The sequence below is a fragment of the Trachypithecus francoisi genome, unplaced genomic scaffold (genome assembly GCF_009764315.1).
Source record: "Trachypithecus francoisi isolate TF-2019V2 unplaced genomic scaffold, Tfra_2.0 Lachesis_group8, whole genome shotgun sequence".
NCBI classification, from domain to species: Eukaryota; Metazoa; Chordata; class Mammalia; order Primates; family Cercopithecidae; genus Trachypithecus; species Trachypithecus francoisi.
In genome coordinates this window covers 89,133,417-89,153,829 of record NW_022681473.1, presented here as the reverse complement: position 1 = coordinate 89,153,829, position 20,413 = coordinate 89,133,417, and the positions used below count along the sequence as shown (strand labels likewise).

The following is a 20,413-nucleotide window of genomic DNA, read 5'->3' as shown; positions in this document are numbered from 1 at the left end:
TGGGTGAAAAGTACGAATAATCAATATGTATCAATTTCCTAGCCAATCATTTATTTTATAACTAATTAATGTGAAAACATTTAAATGAAGGTACTGGGTAATATTTTTGCTATGTGAAAATTTATATGAAGTAATTTCTGAAAATAGAGAAATACTGGTGGAAAATGAATCATTTTGATATTGATTTTTTCGTTTAAGTTTGATTAATGTGCTTTTTGTTTTGTTTGGAATGATAGATGCCACAGCATTGTAATGTGACATCACCACTGGACTGAGATACCCTTGTTCTGTCTTAGGTTGTGCATTAGTTCCCAAACCTATTTAGTGCAGATCTTAAAGTTACTCCATTGAGTTAGTGTTTTGGGTCACCTTAGACTTTAGCTATAAGCTGATATCACAGTCTGATTTACTATCATTTAAAGACTTAGTTTGTGCATTGACTATGAAGTCATCTGAACAAAAAGGAAAAGTTATTCGAAAATACTTTAAATAGGATGCTATGATTTTTTTTTTAAGCTTTAGAGTATATACATCTGTGAATCAGCTCATTTTATTTCCAATTATATTTTGGAAAAAAATAAAATATACTGCTATTTTTTCATGAAAAAAATGAAAAAAGAATTAACTTTCCATACACTTTTGAAAATATGTTAGATACATTTAACATAACTGCACAAATCATGTAAAAGTCCCATAAACTGTACTCTTGAAAGAATACAAGTCAATTTGCACAACTATTTAAAGTTAAAATAATTGTATAAAAATATATGTAAATGCTGCCATGTTTGACACAGGAGTCACAGGACACTTGTTTAATTTGTATATGAGCTGTGAAAATGTCAGTCTGTGCCATCATTTGTGGAGGTGTTAATTTAGTCATTTTGAAGATCTGTTCTGATTATTACAGTAAAATCTCATATACTGAAAAGCAGACCAGTTGATTCCATTAATAACACGTTATTTTCAGTGTTCAGATGGCTGAATTTATTGATTAACTTTTACCAGATTAATTGCTGGAAATTGATGTCCACATGATTATTTTAACAAAATGTTATATACTTACTTTTGGAGTTCTTAGAAGACTGTGAAACTGTCTTTTTTTTTTTTTTTACATACAATATTAGTTACAATTTATATTTTATAATTTCAATTTAAATCCCCTTATTTTGAAAGACACATGCCATACATATACACTCTTTTTTTTTTTTGACAAAATTCAATGATAAGATCAGTGTTACATATTACCATTTCTCAATATTGATAATTTTATGACATCTATTTCACATGCTCAGGAAGAAGTTAGAGTAGAAGACTAGAATATAAAAGGCTATGAAGATAGTAAGTTCTTAATACATAAATATTGGCTATTATTATTGATTTTGTTACTTTTTGGTTTCAAAAATACTAGAAAACATCTTGATGTTTACTCATATTCTTCTTGTTTTGGTTAATCACTTAAAAATGGATAATCATCGCCATGTTTAAAATGACAATATTCATACTTTCTCTCTCAACAAACATATTAAAAAAGATAGATGGACAAAGCAGAATTAGACTGCTTTAATAAAAAATATATATTATAAATAAAATGAATAAACTTTAATAAAAGTAACTTTTAAAAATGTTTCTCTTGCCTAATTTACTTCAATTTTATGAAGTCATTTCTGAGATAAAATGAGGGACTTAGTCCATTGTACATGAGGCTTGATCTTAAAATGCTAAATTCCAATTGTGTTTGACAATTTATAATATAGCAATGGACAAGTTATATTTATTGCATTATTAGTAAGATGTTTGAATATTCTTATTTGCAATATTGCATTATTAGTAAGACAGTTGAGTTTTCTTAATTACATTATGTAGTATTACTACTCTTCTAGTACATATCCTGCCTGTGTAAGATATTTTCTTGAATTGATGAAAAAACTAAAACAAACAAACAAAAAACTCATGAGGATACTATACCTTTCTTGGCTTAAATTCCTAGCTAGAGTGCTGAGAAAATGACTCTATTGTACCACCCAGTGAATAAACTAGTAAATAATTTATAAACACTATATCATAATGGAGTTTTATGAAACAGATAAATACTATAAATACTATAAATCTATAAATACTATATTTTTTTCAAGGAAAGGACTGCAGACAAGTTTTATTTATGATGTACACTATTTTTCTAATATCCTATATTTACACTATTTTTCTAGTATCCCACAGTGAACACATACGGTCCCTAAATGTGTATTTCTTAGACTTTTCTTTTTGGAGAAAAGTCTTGCTATGTCACCCAGGCTGGAGTGCAGTTGCTCAATCTTGGCTCACTGCAACCTCCACCTCCTGGGTTCAAGTGAGTCTCATGCGTCAGCCTCCCAAGTAGCTGGGATTACAGGTGTGCACCACTACGCCCAGATTTTTTTGGTGTTTTTAGTAGAGATGGGGTTTTGCCATGTCACCCAGTCTGGTCTCGCACTCCTGGGCTCAAGCAATCCACCCACTTTGGCCTCCCAAAGTGCTGGAATTACAGGCGTGAGCCACCACACCAGGTCTTACTCCTTAGATTTTTGCAAGTTACAGGTCTCTACACACAGAGTTATTTACCTGGATACATATTCCATTTATGTCCACTACTGGCTGCAGGCTACCATGGAATAATAACTTGACTGACAGCAGCTTGATTTACTCTCACCTGCTACTCAAGACTCTACCTTGGGCCTGGCACAGTGGCTTGCGCCTGTAATCCCAGCACGTTGGGAGGCCGAGGCAGGCAGATCACAAGGTCAGGAGATCGAGACCACCCTGGCTAACACGGTGAAACCCCGTCTCTACTAAAAATACAAAAATTAGCCGGGCGTAACGGCGTGCGTCTGTAGTCCCAGCTGCTGGGGAGGCTGAAGCAGGAGAATGGCGTGAACCTGGGAGGCAGAACTTGCAGTGAGCTGAGATGGCGCCACTGCACTCAGGCCTGGGCCACAGAGCGAGACTCCATCTAAAAAAAAACAAAAAACAAACAAAAAAAAACTCTATCTTGGTTTTGAGGTGTCTATTAGGTGAAACTTGCTCACCTATGGCAGAGTAGTTTTATATCCATATTACCACTGGTTTTCAATAGCTTATTTGCCCAGTGAGATTTCTTTAAAATATGTTGTGTAATAAGCTTGTTTACTAAGTATCTCTTCCTTTACATTAGTCAGTCCTATTATTGAACACCCCAATGCTTAACGTTTTTCAATCTATTACGATTAGGAGTAATGATACTTCTATCTGGCAATAATCCTGACATATATGATAAAAATGCACAGCATACTTCAAAAAATTGTCCTCAGTTCTGAAATGGCTTTTAGAACTTCTCATGTAGAAAGCTAAGGTAAACTCTTCTGCAATTTATTGCAGTTCTCATTTGACAAACTTTATACATACAGATACAAGTATATTAATTTGCTCAGGTAATGTATTTTATAGGACCAGATGAAAAACATGCTTTCATAGATGCTCATTTGCACACAAATTAGAAAAGAATGCATAATTTTAAGTTAGCTTTGAGAATTAAATGTGATGTTGCATAAAATGTTTTTAGCATGCTATCAGGCACATAGTCAATAAGTATTAATTATTTGTGTGCTGTTTGATACATGTATAATTATTTCACCTATGTTTAATAAATGCTTTACTTGTAATTTAAATCAAAAGATTTAAAATCACATAATATAAAGGAAGTATCACTCTGGGATTAAAAGTATCACTCTGGGATTTTATCTTCCTTCTTAGCTGTGGCATATTAACTTGTTCACACCCTACATGGGATGCATCCTGACTATATCGATCATTCTTTAGCACTTCAAAATAATCATGACTAATACTTATTTAGTGTTTTCTACATGCCAGGTATTATTTTATGGGCTTTGCACAGCACCTAATCTTCACAATAACATCATGCAATAAGTAGTATCATCATTTTATACATGAGCAGACTGAGGTACAAAAAGGTGGAATAACTACCTCCAGGAGAGTAAGTGGTAGTGTTGGCTTCTGTACTCAGGCAACTTGTTTATTCACTATGTTATGCTGTCTCTCCTAATAACACTGATAATAGAGACACGGTGTGAAATTTCCCCATAAGAGTTTCCTTATATTTTCATTATCATCATCCTATCTTGACCTGACACTTTATAGAGGACCCTGCTTTGGCTTTTCTCTAGCCATGCCCCACCCTTCAGGAAAAGGATTTTGACAGCCAATGAGAATTATCCATGCCAAGTCTGCTCTAGAATACATTTAGAACACTTGGGATCTCAGAATTCTGTGGTAAACTGATCCAAGGCCTGTCAACATGGCCTGCAGAGGCCTCTTGGCCATCTCTATGACTGGACTTATGTGTATACTTGTAGGTTGGAGTGGTAAACAAGGTGTGGAAGAGGTGAATGGAGCTTGGAAATGAGGACTAGATTGCTCACTTTTGTGCATAAAGCCCTTTTTGGTGTTGTAAAGAAGATAGGCAGGCTGCAGATTAGAGACGAGGACCTGGAGCCAGCTTCTTCCAGATTCCACATTTTTGTACCAAACTAAAAGGAGCTAGAAAATTCCAAATTCACAACTGGCTTTTGGGAACTTACAAAGGGACATTTACCAAAGTTGGAGAATAGAATTTTGTTAGCTTAGTTTATGATTTTTGAATACTTAGATATGATATGCAAGCCATTATGTGTATTTTTGTCCCAGACCCCACAAATATTAAAGGAAGGCCTGGTTTTCATGCATGTAATAACCTTTTATGTGCAGTATCTCATAATCGAATTTGACTGTTACTTAATTTTCTTTACCTACTAGGTCTAAGATAGCCTATTATTTTTCCCCTCTGCAGTGCATATTGTTAAATTAACACTTTAAGGGAGAGCACAGAACATAATGGGGATTTAGTTCATGTTATTGACTGAATAACCAGTGGACTATATTTAGACACATTAACAAAATTATCTCACACTGTCTCATTTAACACCTGAACATCCACAGAGCTGAAATGGTCATACAAAACAGTATATTACAGAGGCCAGGCTACTACAGGTGGCATTCTGAATCAATGCTGGCAGAATTTCCAGATTCTGAGATATTTAGTTAATGCTGTCTAATATCCTAAATTATATCCTTTATGTCTTTAAACTGAGCCTGTCTTAATTTTGTTATGCATCAGAGTGGTATGAGTAGAAAAATTTGAATGTGAATAATACTTAATATTCATGAATTATGATGATTCAATCAACATCCATAAAGAAAGTTTAGAATTTTTTAGGTTGATGGTACTAAAGAATTAAATGTTAGCACTTAAGCCACTTTTTAGAATAGTAAGCTCCCTGTAGTCTATTTTCATTAATAGCAAACAGCCATTCCTTAATTATAAGGCATTATATTTTCATACTATTATTCGGTTAAGTATATCATACCAGATCTTTGATTGTGCAAGTTCTAATTATTCTAATATGATAAGCTAATGAAATAATGAAATTTAGACGTTAATTTTTATGGTGCTTTTGTTTTAAAACTCTAATTCTTAACAAAATTCTAAGAAATGAGCTTTGCAAATGTTGTTTAAAAACAGATTTTCTTCCTGCAACTCCTTTCCTAATATTTACTCTTTATTTTCTTATAAGGATAGGCAGGGCTTTAGCAGAATTAATCCAAGGTCCAGGGAGTATCTCTATAAAAGAATGGAAGGTGAATGGTCAAGATAATTTGAGCCTGACAACAAAGAGAGCTATAGCTCTTGAGAAATGTAAATTAAAATGTAAATGTATGAGAAGGATTGCAATCCCTAGGAGTTAAAGTAGCATGCTACAGAGATCAATGAAAACATTAATTCTTCAGTTACTTGAGCTGTACATTAAACACCTGTCCCAGACTGCATCTACGCTCATTCACATTTATTCATTCATTCAATAAGTATTTATCGAGTGCCCACTAAATTCCAGGCATTGTGCTATGTACTGAATACACGAAATAAGAGATGAATTATTAGAGTTTAAAGAAGGGAGGTACATGTGCAGAACGTGCAAGTTTGATGGCAACATTTCTAAAGAAATGATATTCTAGACCTGAAATATAGGCAGAGATTATTCAGGAGAAGAAAGAGGAAGTAATGTTTCGGGCCAATGGGGCAAGAGGTGCAAAGTCATAGAGATTGGAAACACATTGGCATATATATATTTGTATTTTTCTATGAAATCATTTGCCAAATTAGGCTAGTGCTATGGCCAGATTAGGGCTTATCAATCAATGAAAATATGTAAATAATTATCATTGACTCAGAGCCATTAAAATTAAATTATGAGCTCTTATTCATATAATAGATATCCATTTGCACATCCTTCATAAACTATCACTAACATCTTTCTGTGTTGAACTGAAAGACTGGGGCATGCTCTTTGTTGCTATTATGCTATTTATTATTATAGTACATTTAAAAGACATAATATTCATAGATCTCAAAAACTTAACGAGAGCAGTCAATTGAGATAAAAGAACATGATAAGATTCATACATTCATGTAATTCTTCGATAAGCACGTGTTGAGTGTCTACTTGCAAGTAACTACTAGGTGATGAGGATAAAAAGATGAGTTAAATTGTTTTCAGTGAACACAAAGGAGGATAGTAAGGTATGCACACAAAAGAGTCTGAAGTGTGAGAGTGGTCATTTAAGTAGAGGCAAGAGGAGAAACAGACTTACTTTTATTTTTAAGACTGTACCAGTTTGCATATGTGTTAGGCCAAAAGAAAGAAGGTGATAGAAATGGAGAGACTGAAGATATTAAAGATATGGCAAAAATCAAAAGGAGAGAGGCCTTGAGGAGAGAATAAATGATTGAATAAAAACAAACATGGAAAGAAAAGTTTGAACAAATAAATGCTACAGGAAAATTTTAAAATAAAGAGAAAGTTATTGGAGTTGGCTCCTGGTGATAAATACCTACTCCATGAAATGTAAGTTAATGTACTGAAAATTAAAGGCCAGCCAGGCTCTCAGTTTTGTGTTCTCATTGAATAAACGAGAAATAAGGTTTGAGGAGATTAGTTCAAAATTAAAACAAACTTTACACTTCTTTCTCTTAATAGATTTGGTTTAGTTCCTCCTAAGTTGATGATGATGCTGATGATTGGAAGGGCATTAATTACACTTTGCAGTTTTCAGAAGTTTAATAGTGAGCTCTAAAATTGTGACCAAAGAAATGTTCATGCTAAATACTTCAGATTTAAGACAACTCTTTCTCTTCTCTTACCGTAAAAGGTATACACAAAAAGCATACACAAATATGCAACTCTATACATTCATCAACAAAACATTTAAAAATTGATATTGTAAGATTTTGCTTCTTGCATAAATCATTCATAGTAAGATTGAAACACTACTAATATTTAAAAATAGGTTGCCGCCTCAAAAAAAAAAATAAATAAATAAATAAAAATAAAAATAGGTTGATAAATAAACAGCAAATAAACCTAAGTTGAATAGCACTTTTCTCATTTTTTCACTTTTACTTTTGAACAAGCTCAACATTTCTTTGATTTCTCTTGATTTTTCTTTGAATTTATATCTCATGTTTTTCAAATTTATGTGAAAAAAATGAAATTAACTGGTAACTATAAAGTTTAGTATAATGTGTACCAAGTATTCTCAAGTATCCATATTATGGTAATCAGGCTGATGCAATATTTATCTCATATCTTATAAAATGTATTTACTATATATACTAAATTTTATGATGAAACAAGCTATAAGAGCTTTTTCTATGACTAATATTTAAGCCACACGTTCAGTTTTTGAGAGTTTTCACGATATGTGTCTTTAAAACACACACACACACAAATACAATGACAAAATGCTTTCGGTTCTAATCAATTATATTTTTCCTATCTTTATCTCAAAGTTTGCATGTATTTGTATCATAGAGTATCATGTTTTTCCACTTTCTGCATCATTTTTCCCTCTTTTTGGTGGTACCTCGGCAAAATAGTCCAACATGTCTGTATTCCCATGCCATTCATCTGCTGCTGAGCAAATACTTGCTAGGTGATTGTTTTTATCAGAGTGTCATAAATTTCGTGAAACTGAACAGTTAGTAAATCTCTTCTCTGTATGCAATAATCTATTGCCCAAAATTACTGAACAAATTAAAAATGAATATAGAAAATTTGAGTTTTTCTTAATACTCTGAGCTCCTACACATTTTAAAGTGTAAAAACCTCTGACATTTTTTCTTAGAAGTTTAGAAATACTAAGTAACATTTATTTTAAATGTTAGATAGGGTACTGCTGATTATTTGACGCCATCTATTTCTCAACACAAGGGCCATACAAGCTAAGACAACAACTGGTTTCTTTGTTTTTGGATCCAATGCTCAGGAGCAAGTACATACACACATTCATCCCTTCCCTTGTTAAGCAACTGTCCACCATTCTGTAAAATCACAGAGGTAAGAAGGTAATTTTAATTGTATGACAGTGGAATGTACGTGACTCCAGCTAGCATCCTTGTGTTTGACACTTGTAAACTCTCTATTTTCCTCTCATCGCAAGGGGAAGTCTTGGTCTTCCATTTCGCTTTTACTTTTAGTGTTTTCTATTGAGGCAAAGTGAATACAATGAAGAACAGCATGACTTTTCTGAGTTTGTCTAGTGATAGAAAAACTGAGAATGTGGAACCTTTATGCAGTTCAACAGTATTTCCTATTAATGACACAGCACTCTTGTTGAGAACGGATTGGTCTGAAGAATGGCATCTCAAGATAAAGACGACAGAAGAGGAATAAACGAGGTAATACTCTGCTCCCAGACTTAAATATAGCCAATGATCTGAAAAGCCAAGAAATGCTTTGTGGTTTGTTGAAATAAATTCCTCTTTAAGATCTTCATTTTGGGCTACAGTATATTTGTTACTTTTTTATTGCTGATGTTTCTATATGAATTTATGAAACTGAATTAATGGACTCTATTCTTAATTCAGTTTTCAAAATTTTCAATAGTTTAATATTAATTTGAAAACAAAAAAGTCTTTTCAGTTTTCAATCAATTATTTACTCCTCTTATGACTTTATTATCTGATAGAGAAATATGACATTGTAGCTAGTTGTGAATCTGTTGAATTGAAAAAGCATTATATGATCAATAGAACTAACAATTAAGTTTAAGATTTATGGTAGTTACAGATGGGACATTTTACTTACCAGACCTATTTGTGATTTGATTCAGTGGTGAAGTCCAAATATAATGTATAATATGTCTTTCATTATAAAATGTAAGATTTATTATTCATTTTATAATGACAGATGTATTATACCCACATACATATGTACTACATATTATAAGAGGTTGTAAAATTATATATATCTTTCTTGTTTTTTTTTGCATTAAGAAGTATTAACTTTGTGGAAGTTACAGACAATTATAAATGATGTAAAAAGTGAAAAATATTTGCTCATGTTTCAGCAGAGCTAAAAGAAGCGTTGGTCTACTGCTCATGTTTTTGTAATAAGCAATGTTACTTGCTTTGTAACAAGCAATGCAGGCATTGTAAAATTCATTGAGTCAGTGGAATTTAAATTTTACAACTAGACAGGAGGAATAAGTTCTAGCATTGTTATATACCACTGATGACTACAGTTAACAGTAATATATAGTTTACAATAGCTAGAAGGAGAATATTTGTCGTTACCAACACAAAGAAATGATAAATGTTTGAGATGATGGATATGCTAATTACCCTGATCTGATCAGTATACAGTATATGTAACATCAATGATGTTATCACAACATCACTGTGTATCTTATAAATATTCACAACTATTATTTGTCAATTAAAAGTACAAAAAATTTTTATCATAATTTATTTCAGAATAGACAAGTTTAATATCTTTATTCCAATTAGGAAACTACAACTTGGACAAATAATTAGTCTTACTGATGTTGTTAGGTGAAGGACCAGAAAAGAACCTATAACAACTTAACTGAGAGCTCACTCTGTGTTATACCTCACTAAAGGTAATTGTTCTTTATGAAGTATTTTTCTTTTTTTTTTTTTTTTTTTTTTTTTTTTGAGACGGAGTCTCGCTCTGTCCCCCAGGCTGGAGTGCAGTGGCCGGATCTCAGCTCACTGCAAGCTCCGCCTCCCGGGTTCACGCCATTCTCCTGCCTCAGCCTCCCGGAGTAGCTGGGACTACAGGCGCCCGCTACCTCGCCCGGCTAGTTTTTGTATTTTTTTAGTAGAGACGGGGTTTCACCGTGTTAGCCAGGATGGTCTCGATCTCCTGACCTCGTGATCCGCCCGTCTCGGCCTCCCAAAGTGCTGGGATTACAGGCTTGAGCCACCGCGCCCGGCCTGAAGTATTTTTCAATGTTGGCCTCTTTAAAGCACTGTATTATTTAGAGCAGAATGTATTAAATTAATTAAATTAAATTCTGCTCTAAATTAATAAAAAATTAATTAAATAAACACCTCAGTGTTTATGTTAGGCAAAGCAGTTTATAAAAATTATCAAAACACTTTCTTATCTTTAAAGCAGCTTGCAATCTCCTGATAGGAAAAGTAATTTTTGTAAAGAGATGTCCCGGTTGGGCTCAGTGGCTCACACTTGTAATCCCAACACTTTGGGAGACCAAGGCAGCGGGATCACGAGGTCAGGAGTTCAAGACCAGCCTGGCCAAGATGGTAAAATCCTATCTCTAATAAAAATATAAAAATTAGCTGGGCATGGTGGGGTATGCTTGTAATTCCAGCTACTTGGGATGCTGAGGCAGAGAATTGCTTGAACCTGGGAGCTGGAGGTTGCAGTTAGCCAAGATCACGTGACTGCACTCCAGCCTGGGTGACAGAGTGAGATTCCATGTCAAGAAAGAAAAAAAAGAGGAAAAAACATATCCCCAAGCATTATTTTTGGCAGTAAATGATGTCAGCAAAAGTATAGAGATGGGACAACTAATTATAGGTTTTGGTAGTATTGTGGCTGAATTTAAAATCTATCCATTGTTGTAGTTGCAAAGGAGCCTAGAAAAGAGTTGCTAAAGAACAGTTATGGAACTCCTTAATGGAACACTGCAAAGTCTTAAATGTGTTCTTTAAACTGTAGAAAGCATTAAAGCTTTCAGAGCAAAGAAATGACATGACAAGCTTGAGTCTCTGAAAGATTATCCCATCAGAATTATTGACATGTTGGAGAATAGAAGGAGAGAAACCAGTCTGGAGAAAAAAATTGCCAGTGAGATTCCTTGAAGGAATGTTGAGTGAGTGATATTTAGAAGGCTACTTTGAATATGAGAAAACGGGTTCATTTATCTGGATTTTTTTTATGTGATTGAAGAAGACAAAATTTTATTCTCTTCATTGGATCTCCACTGGATCTTCTGCTTACAGTGGAGGGAGAAAAGAAGACAATGGTATTTACACAAACATCTCTATAATTTTCACAGACATGCATTTTATTTCTTATAAAATCTGGCAATGCCTCAAAGCATTTTAAATTGACTTCTTGCTGCTATGTGTTTGTTTCTGTTAGTATGTAAAAGGACTAGGAAAAAGATCAACTCAGAACATCACTGGCAAATGGGTAGGAACCATAGGTCAAATAAAAAATGTGTTATAAACATAAAGGGATGTTCAAATGTTAAACATAAATTAAAATAAAAACATACTTTCTTTTAGAACCATTCTGTTAGGCACAGAACAAGCAGTTTGGTAACACACTGTGTTGGCTACAGTGGGACGAGACAGACATTGGAATACACTAATAGTGGGAGTATTAGTTGGTATCTTTGCTATGGAGGGAAACTTGGCAGTAAAGGCAAAATTTTAAGTGTACGTTCTCAATGACCTAGCAATACAACTTCAAGATCCATTCATATAAAATTCATAACTAAGAATTTTAATTTCATTTTTGTTTTCATATGAGAAGTAAATTGGTGGATAGTTTTAGGTGAGGAACTATTCATATAAATCATGTATAACTTTATTAAAAGTACTCTATTAAAAATTACATACCTTTTTGTTATATAGCTACCCAAAATTAAGAAAAATTGATACATTATCTATAAATAGAATGCTATATGTATAAAAAATCTCTTAATGATTACTACTTCTGAGGGAGAGAGCTGGAATACTACTTTAGGAAAGAGGTTTAGCTTTAATTACATTCTTTTTCATAGCGATTTTAAATATATACAATAAAAATAATTTTTAAAAAGATGAAAGATGCTTTAAGTTGTACAACATGTTTTGATACACATACTTACAATGAAATGATTACTACAGCCAAGCAAATTAACATCCATCATCTCATGTAGTTACCTTTCTTAGTCTACTCTATTGGCAAATTCCCATAGACACTACGATATTACTAACATACTCCTCATATTGTACATCAGGTGTCCACACTTATTCACCTCACATAACTGCAATGTCTTTGTACTCTTTGACTTCCATTTCCTCATTCCACCCTCCATCCACCCTCATCCGGTACTCCCACTCCTGGTAAGCACTGTTCTATTCTTTACATACTTGTATAAGTAATATACTGCAGTATTTTTCATTCTGTCTGGCTAACATCCCTTACCAAAATACTCTCTAAGTTCATCTATGTTGCTGAAAATGGCAGATCTCCTCTTTGAGGATAAGTAATATATAAGAAACTCACACAACTTCATAGTAAAAATAAAAATGAAAACTTGATTAAAAATGAGCAAGGACCAGAATATATATTTTTCCAAAGAAGACATAAAAATAGCCAACAGCTATACAAAAAGGTGATATCACCTTACACCTTTTAAGATGGCCTTTATCAAAGAGACAAGGGATAACAAGTGTTGATGAACAGGTGAAAAAAAAAAAAAAAGCACTTGCAATTTGGTAGAAATTTAGATTAGTGCAGTCATTGTGGACAGCAGTATGGAGGTTTGCAAAGAAATTAAAAGCAGAGCTATCATATGACCCAGAAATCTTCCTTCTGAATATATACCCAAAGTAAATAAAATCACCACCTCGTAAAGATACCTGCACCCCCACATTGATTGCACCATTGTTCACAATAGCCAAGATATGGAAACAACAGAAGCTTCTGTCAATGATTGAATGGATAAAGAAATTTGTGGTACATTAATCCCTCCTTATCCACAGTGTGACTTTCCACCATTTAATTTACCCAAGGTCAGCTGCAGTCCACAAATATTAAATAGAAAATTACAGGAATAAACAATTCATATTTTACATTTGCACCATTCTGAATAACAAGATGAAATCTGCTGCAGCGCACTCTGTTCCACCAAATCATCCCTTCTCTAGCTTATCCACACTGTGTATGCTACCTGTCCCCTGGTCAATTACTAGCCATCTCAGTTCTCACATAGATAATATATAAAAAATATAGAGTTTGGTACTAGCTGTGGTTTCAGGCATCCACTGAAGGTCTTGGAATATATTTCCCACAGAAAAGGAGGGACTGCTGTACATATATTTATACAAATAAAATATTCATACTATTTTGTACTTCTAATTGTGAATTCCATATTAGAATAAAAAGAGATGAACACAATAGTGTTCATTCAATCAAGATTCCTAGTCATAAGATTATACTTCATTAGGTAGTCTTTAAGTTTACAACACAACCAATGGAGCAGATCATTTGTAATCTCACAAAAAATACATTAAAAAATCATATTTGAAGTCACTTTTATACAACATTTGACTCTATAAATGAAGAGTTAGAAGAAAAAGTTATAAGTATTTTTATTATTGGAATGCAATCCTCCTCCAAAATAACTTGTTTTTATATATCCATCCTTAAAATGGAGTCTGTATTATTTTGTCTATGGGAAAAAGATTCATAAGGTGTATTTATTTTTATTCAGGTTTTATTTTTATCTCATGAGAAAACTTAAATTCTTCTGGTGTGTTTGAAATGTAAGAATAAAGTAACTAATTATAGGGCCATTCCTACACATAAAAAAAGAAATGTGTCTGAGATAGATAACTTATTCAAGCATTAAAGACAAACACTAACCAACTAGGGATTAACATTTACTAAAGGTAGTTAATCACAGAAGTACATCAGGGGACTTTTAATCAACTATTAAAGTTTAATAGATGTCTTTAAAAATCTATTAAACATCTCAATTTTAAGACATCTATTAAAATTCTGATATTGGCCCAGCACAGAAGCTCACACCTGTAATCCCAGCACTTTGGGAGGCCGAGGCGGGTGGATCACCTGAGATCAGAAGTTGGACACCAGCCTGGCCAACATGGAGAAACCCCATCTCTACTAAAAATACAAAGAATTAGCTGGGTGTGTTGGCGCAAGCCTGCATTCCCAGCTACTCTGGAGGTTGAGGTAGGAGAATCGCTTGAACCTGGGAGGCAGAGGTTGCAGTGAGCCAAGATGATGTCATTGCACTACCACCTGGTCAACAAGGGCGAAACTCCGTCTCGAAAAAAAAAAAAAAAAAAATTCTGATATGTAGGAGATGTTAGACCATATATAATGTCTACATAAGAGAAGTTATAAGAATTATAACTGAGAACACTAGGTCATTTCTTCCTTCTAAATTAATATTTATCCAAGCAACTGTATGGCATTTCTGAATAGTTGGCATTTTGATATGCAACATGAAAAACTAAGCCATGAATTTAGATCTTAAGAACTAGTATCTTAGAAGAAAAATACATGAAGCAAAGATTAAAAGACACCTTTGTTTCAGGTGAAATATCAATTCCAGGTTTGTTTGTTTTTAAATAGCTCATGGTATAAATATTTATTTAATGACTTCCTCACTAAACAGTACAAAATTGCTTTCTATCAGCTCCCTCTCCTGTCTGCTTGGTGGCTTTCTTCACCTGTCTTTTTTCCTCTCTATCCAACAGTTCCAGACCCAATAAATTTTTCTCATACCTTTTTTGAAAGAAAATATTCTTATCTGAGATTTCTTTCTTCCATTTCTTTCTGCTATATTATATCTTCTACAAAAGTAGAATAATCAGTAAATGTTTCAGGAAGAGGTTTACTTATTGGATGGGTATAAAGGACATACATACTTAAAATATTATATGATTTACCACACAAATAGTAAAATGTGTTTTTATTTTATAATAACTCATTGCCAAAGTAGCCAACCCAAAAAAGCTACCATAGTAATATATATCTATATGTCATTTTTGGAAAAACTTGTAAAATGTTTACAAGCTTAAATCATTGTATTTTTGCTCTAAAATACAATTCACAATTTAAAAGATTTCAGTTTAGATTTGTTTTAAAGAGTTAGCATTAGACACCACATTTGTAGCACGTCTGTTTCAAAATATTACTTTCTTAAAGTAGCAAAACAGACAATAAAGTTAAAAAGAATATAATTGGGGAACATTATTAATTTCAAATGAATGTATTCTATACTATTTTGTTATCACACAGGATTCAAAAGACATTATGTGAAATATCTTCCTCTACCTACAAAATAGAATCTATGCTCTAAGTAATTTTGTAAAGAGAAATGAATGACTTCCCTTTTCAGGCCCAACAAAACAAAATTAAAGCAAAAGGTCCAGAAGAGGTAATCACTGTCAAAATGAGCAAGTAAAATAAGGTCATTAAAAGAAAACATGTCACCATCAGCAAATATACATGAATACACAGCATCCAGCCAAGAAAATAAGTGATTTTCTTCATATTTAGAATCCTAGAGTCACTGTACCCACGTATATTTATACTAAATTTAAATAATTTTATGCCTTAAAACGTATAAGGAAAAAAAGAAATTTTATAAGCATCTATAGCTGAATATATGAAGTAATTTTGGTTCCTAAATCTACAGTCTCATTTCCTTCTTGCAAAAAGAATGATGAGTTACTAGTTAATATCGTCTTTTACAGGGAAAGAAATGAAAACGTATAAAGGTTATTGTGTTGCTTAGGGAAACACCTGGGTTAAACTTGTGTCTAAGAAGCTCATGCTCTTTTTGTGACCTCATCATATGCCATGAATGTGGTTTCTTCTCTCTTCTGTGGAGCTCATTCTAGATTCAGTTGTCAATTCTTACATTTTCATGTCATTCCATTCTTCCCTTTGTCAAAACCTCACAACTCACACAGTCATAGAGTAACAGTGGATCAAAACCTGAAGAATATGCTTTAAATTCATTTACTTTAATTCTTTTGATTGAGAAATTAATAAACTAGGGAGAGAAGCAATGTGACCTGTACAAGTCACAGTAAAGGGAAAAACTGGGAAGAAACTCAAATATCATACAATATTGAGATAAATATTATTCTCTTGCTTTGGAACAAAATCCCAATTTTTTCAGTTTATCTCTTAGAATCCTCCAAATTTCCTCATTTTATATATTTTTAACTTCTCTCTTTGCATTAAGAGCATTCTTTCTGTACATTAATTAGCTTTCCTACCTTTTTCCTACACATTTGTTTTGTTTCTCCCTCTCTACAACAACTGAAAAGAGTTTGTCCAGGAAGTTAGTTTAATGCATCACAACAATGACCATTTCTGTTCCTCCAATGTTTCTACAGTCTTTTACAGGTATATTTTCCTTAAGTTTCTTATTAAGCTGTGTCCTGACTGAACGATTTTCCATCTTTTCATTGTCAGTGGTCAAACTTCTCATTTCTTTTGAATCCCGAAAAGCATATGGTATCAAACATACTAGATTTATTAGAAGTATATATTTGAGAAAATTCTTTGAATAAAAGATGACATACACAGAATAATCTTTAAATGCTGATGTTCTAAAGATCTCAATATCCCCTTCCACAATTAGAACATGATTGTGTCTCATTAAAAAACAACATCAACAACAACAATATTTTGGTAGACAGATAAGCTTAGAATGAGAATTGAAGTAAAATAAAAATTTCCTCCTAGACTTAAAACTTTAATGATTTTAACACTATCATTTTTTTAACCATTGAAAAGTAGATATTTTTTTCTTGTATATTACATTATGACAGGTATTTTGTATGTAAAGAAAGATTGTTTCTTGTCCAAAATTATACAGCTAATAAGTTTTAAAGTCAAAATTGAACCTAAAATTCAAAAACCAAATCTTTTAATCCATATGGCTCCCTATGTTAGATATATTATTATAATTATTAAAATAATGTTTACTGTGATTTCTGCCACTATTACTACTATTAGTATTTGGAAACGGCCATATAAGCAAAGCTTCATTGGCTTCATAGTTAATCTACTCCTGCAAAGTAAGTTTTATCAGCAGCATTAATATGTCATACTAAATAAATGAAAGAAATAAATCTTATTTATACCATATAGAAATGGCTTTTTTTCCACAGCATCTCAGCCACATTCATTTTTACCTTGAATTTGGCTATATCATGAGAGATTAGATGGCTCCGAGATATTAAAGTTAGCAGTATAATGAGATGTCAAAAAACACAACATTCATTTAAAGTGGTTAGGTGACTCCTGGAACCAAAATCACTTTAAAATAACTTAGGCAATGGAAAGTAAATAAAGCAATTAGAGAACTAATGTTAGCATGAAATTGTCCAAGCTGGAAAGGTTCATTAGGAGAAAAGTAACAGAAGTCTCCAGAAGGAGAAATATTGAAAATCTGCATCTTAGTCACATATACCTCTATCACTGCATATTTCACATGAATTATATTCACCCTATGGGTGTATTTCCTCCACCAGGTTGTGAACTATTTATTCTCTTTTATATTCTTACTTTGTACTGCCACTGTCCACAGTAGACCATTTCTGTGAGTAAATTAATGTTGAAATTGCTTTAAATGTGAAAGAAATTACTTTTCATTAATTTTACTTACTGTGGCACTTACTAACAAGACCATGTTAAAGAATGAGAAACAAACAAATGCAGTCATATATTTTTAAAATAGTTAATATGTATAATTTTCATAAAATCAATTGTGGATCATTTAACTTCAATCTCAAGTAACTACTCCTCCTTACTGAGATTACTGTTATTTGAAAATGTTAAAGAACTGAATGTAAGTTTTAGGAAAGTAAATACCTAAAGAAAGTAAAAATTCAAGAATGAAAATGACTATTCATTGGGCTTCAAGAATATGTTTTATATTTTATTTATTTTACTTGCAAATTGGGGTTATATACTTAGTATACAAAATACTTCAAATAAAATATTAACATTTTTAGTCACAGTCTTTCAGATCATCTCTACTACACTTATCACGCCATCTTTAAATATTCAGTGTTTAAAGAAAAAGAGTCTTAAAACTTGAATTCATTCCCCCCAACACATAAATTGCTTGTCATAATTTGACAAAGCATCAGGAGAAGGCATCTGTAAAAGTAATGTAATACCAGAAATTCAGCAATATTTAAACTGCCTTCCACTCAATTGCACTATGGTAATTTTATGTTTTATCATATTCAGTTCTACTGAGGAATTTTTAATGTATATATTCATTGTAAAATAATTTATATGACATTATTAAAATTAAGCATAGATAAACTTTGGTTCAGATACAATGATGATTAAATAGTATTACAGTTCCAAATTTGTTCTCTATTAACCTCCTTTAATATTATCACAGAAAGACTAGAATTTATATACAAGTTGACATTTGAATTTCAAAACAAAAGAATAGTGCATATTTCTAGAGATATATTCTCTGCTTTATTAGCAAATGCTCTAAAATCATTACTACCTTTAAAAAGCCCATGAATTAAATTTTACCCAAAATTTGTCAAAGAACTATACTCTCATCTACATTTCTTATCGAGTTTCTATTTGATTTAGGGCTTCCATTAAATGTTTATTACTAGGAAAAAAAGAAAACCTGCCAGTCTGGGAAAAATCAAAAAGTATTATAGGGCAAATGGATGTTCCCTTACATATATGCCATGGAATAAAATCACTTAAATCCTTCTTTCTACTTAATTATAACACTCTAAAAGGTTCCCAAGTTTCCTAATTAAAACTGTCAAAAAAAAAAAAAAAAAAAAAAAAACTTCTGTCATTTGATGTAGCTGTTGAGTGCATACCAAGTTCATTGTGAAAAAGTTCACATCCAGCAGTTAAGTTCTATAGTTGTTGGTTAAGAGAATGTGGGTATAGCAGTTTCCAGAGTTAATATAATTGGATCTTAAATTTCTAATCTTAAAAGACAATGTTTTACAGATAATCAGTGGCAACAAGGAAATTACCTATACTTATATCCTAATATAAGGATTTGATTTGAATAGATACAAAAATAATCAAGATGTCCACAGTATAAAATAAAGTATAAGCTATAAATAGCTCTGATCTTGAAATTTAAGAGATGTGAGTTCTAATTCCATCTTTTGCATTACTTGCAATGTTGAACACATCACTTCACTTTTTTATACTCTTGTTTATTAGTGAATAAACTTTATTATGAATAGGTAAAAATACGAGCTCTGCATGGCCCCTTCCAATATTAAATGATATTTATTGTCACTTTTCCCTAAGTGTCCCCCAATTAATCATCAATAAATCATGACATTTGTGCTGAATTTGAGTGATATGGTTATTTTAGCATGAACTCTCATTCATCAGCTCACACATTAGAATAACAGTATCACAAAAGGAAGAAGAGAGTATTAAATAGAATTATGAAGCTTAGAGTTTCAATTCTCTTATCAATGCTATAATTTTGAAATTCATATCATCAAAAATACAAAACTAGAAAAGAAATAGTGGACATTAACAATTTGTTTTAATAATTTTTGCCATATGGGAGATAATATTAAGCCAGTCTATATCTTTTAGAAAACAATATGAAGAGGAAAGTTTTAAAATAACAAAATAAGGCAAAATACAATACCTAACAGATTAAACATGAGACTTTTCACAATGTTTTACGATATATTTGGGGTCATTCAATCTGTTCCAGTGCCCAGGAATTCCTATTATATTTAATGATCATGAAACTGTCAATTAAATAAAAATTTATTTTTAGAGAACAATAATTCTTTTAAAAATTCCTATTGTCACTCACCTGTAATTTCTAATAGTATTACTTTTAGTCATCAGGGATTTTGTCTAGTTTAGTAAATTTAAAGGCTGAAGAACATAGTATCTCAACAAATATTGCACAATTGAAAGTAAGTTCTTGCATGTAACTGAAATGGGAGAACCTAGGTGAATTAAAATAGTTGTTATAAATTCTTGAATATTGCCTTCATAATTTGTTTAATTTCAGAAAAAAATCCTTAATAGTTACAAATATAAAATGAATTATTTAAGAAAATAAAGATAAAACTTTATATACTTAAATTTCTCACAAAATCAACATCCCATTTCTCTACTATTTATATGATAAATAAAAACTCCTGCAACTAATGAAATACTTGTAAAAATACATTAATAGACCTGGTTGCAGCTCCAGATACTTTATTACTATCATTATA

General features: G+C 32.1%; 1 protein-coding gene and 1 long non-coding RNA gene across 2 annotated transcripts in view; one reads left to right on the top strand and one right to left on the bottom strand.

Moving 5' to 3' along the window:
• The window catches only part of LOC117080178, an 87,395-nt gene that overhangs the window by 6,354 nt on the left and 60,628 nt on the right, over nucleotides 1-20,413 (top strand). Inside the window, exon 2 of the long non-coding RNA XR_004435745.1 lies at nucleotides 8,731-8,803. This is a non-coding gene — a long non-coding RNA (uncharacterized LOC117080178). The remainder of the gene's footprint in view (nucleotides 1-8,730; nucleotides 8,804-20,413) is intronic.
• The window catches only part of CNTN5 (contactin 5), a 1,344,835-nt gene that overhangs the window by 1,317,684 nt on the left and 6,738 nt on the right, over nucleotides 1-20,413 (bottom strand). The gene's annotated exons all lie outside the window — the stretch shown is intronic.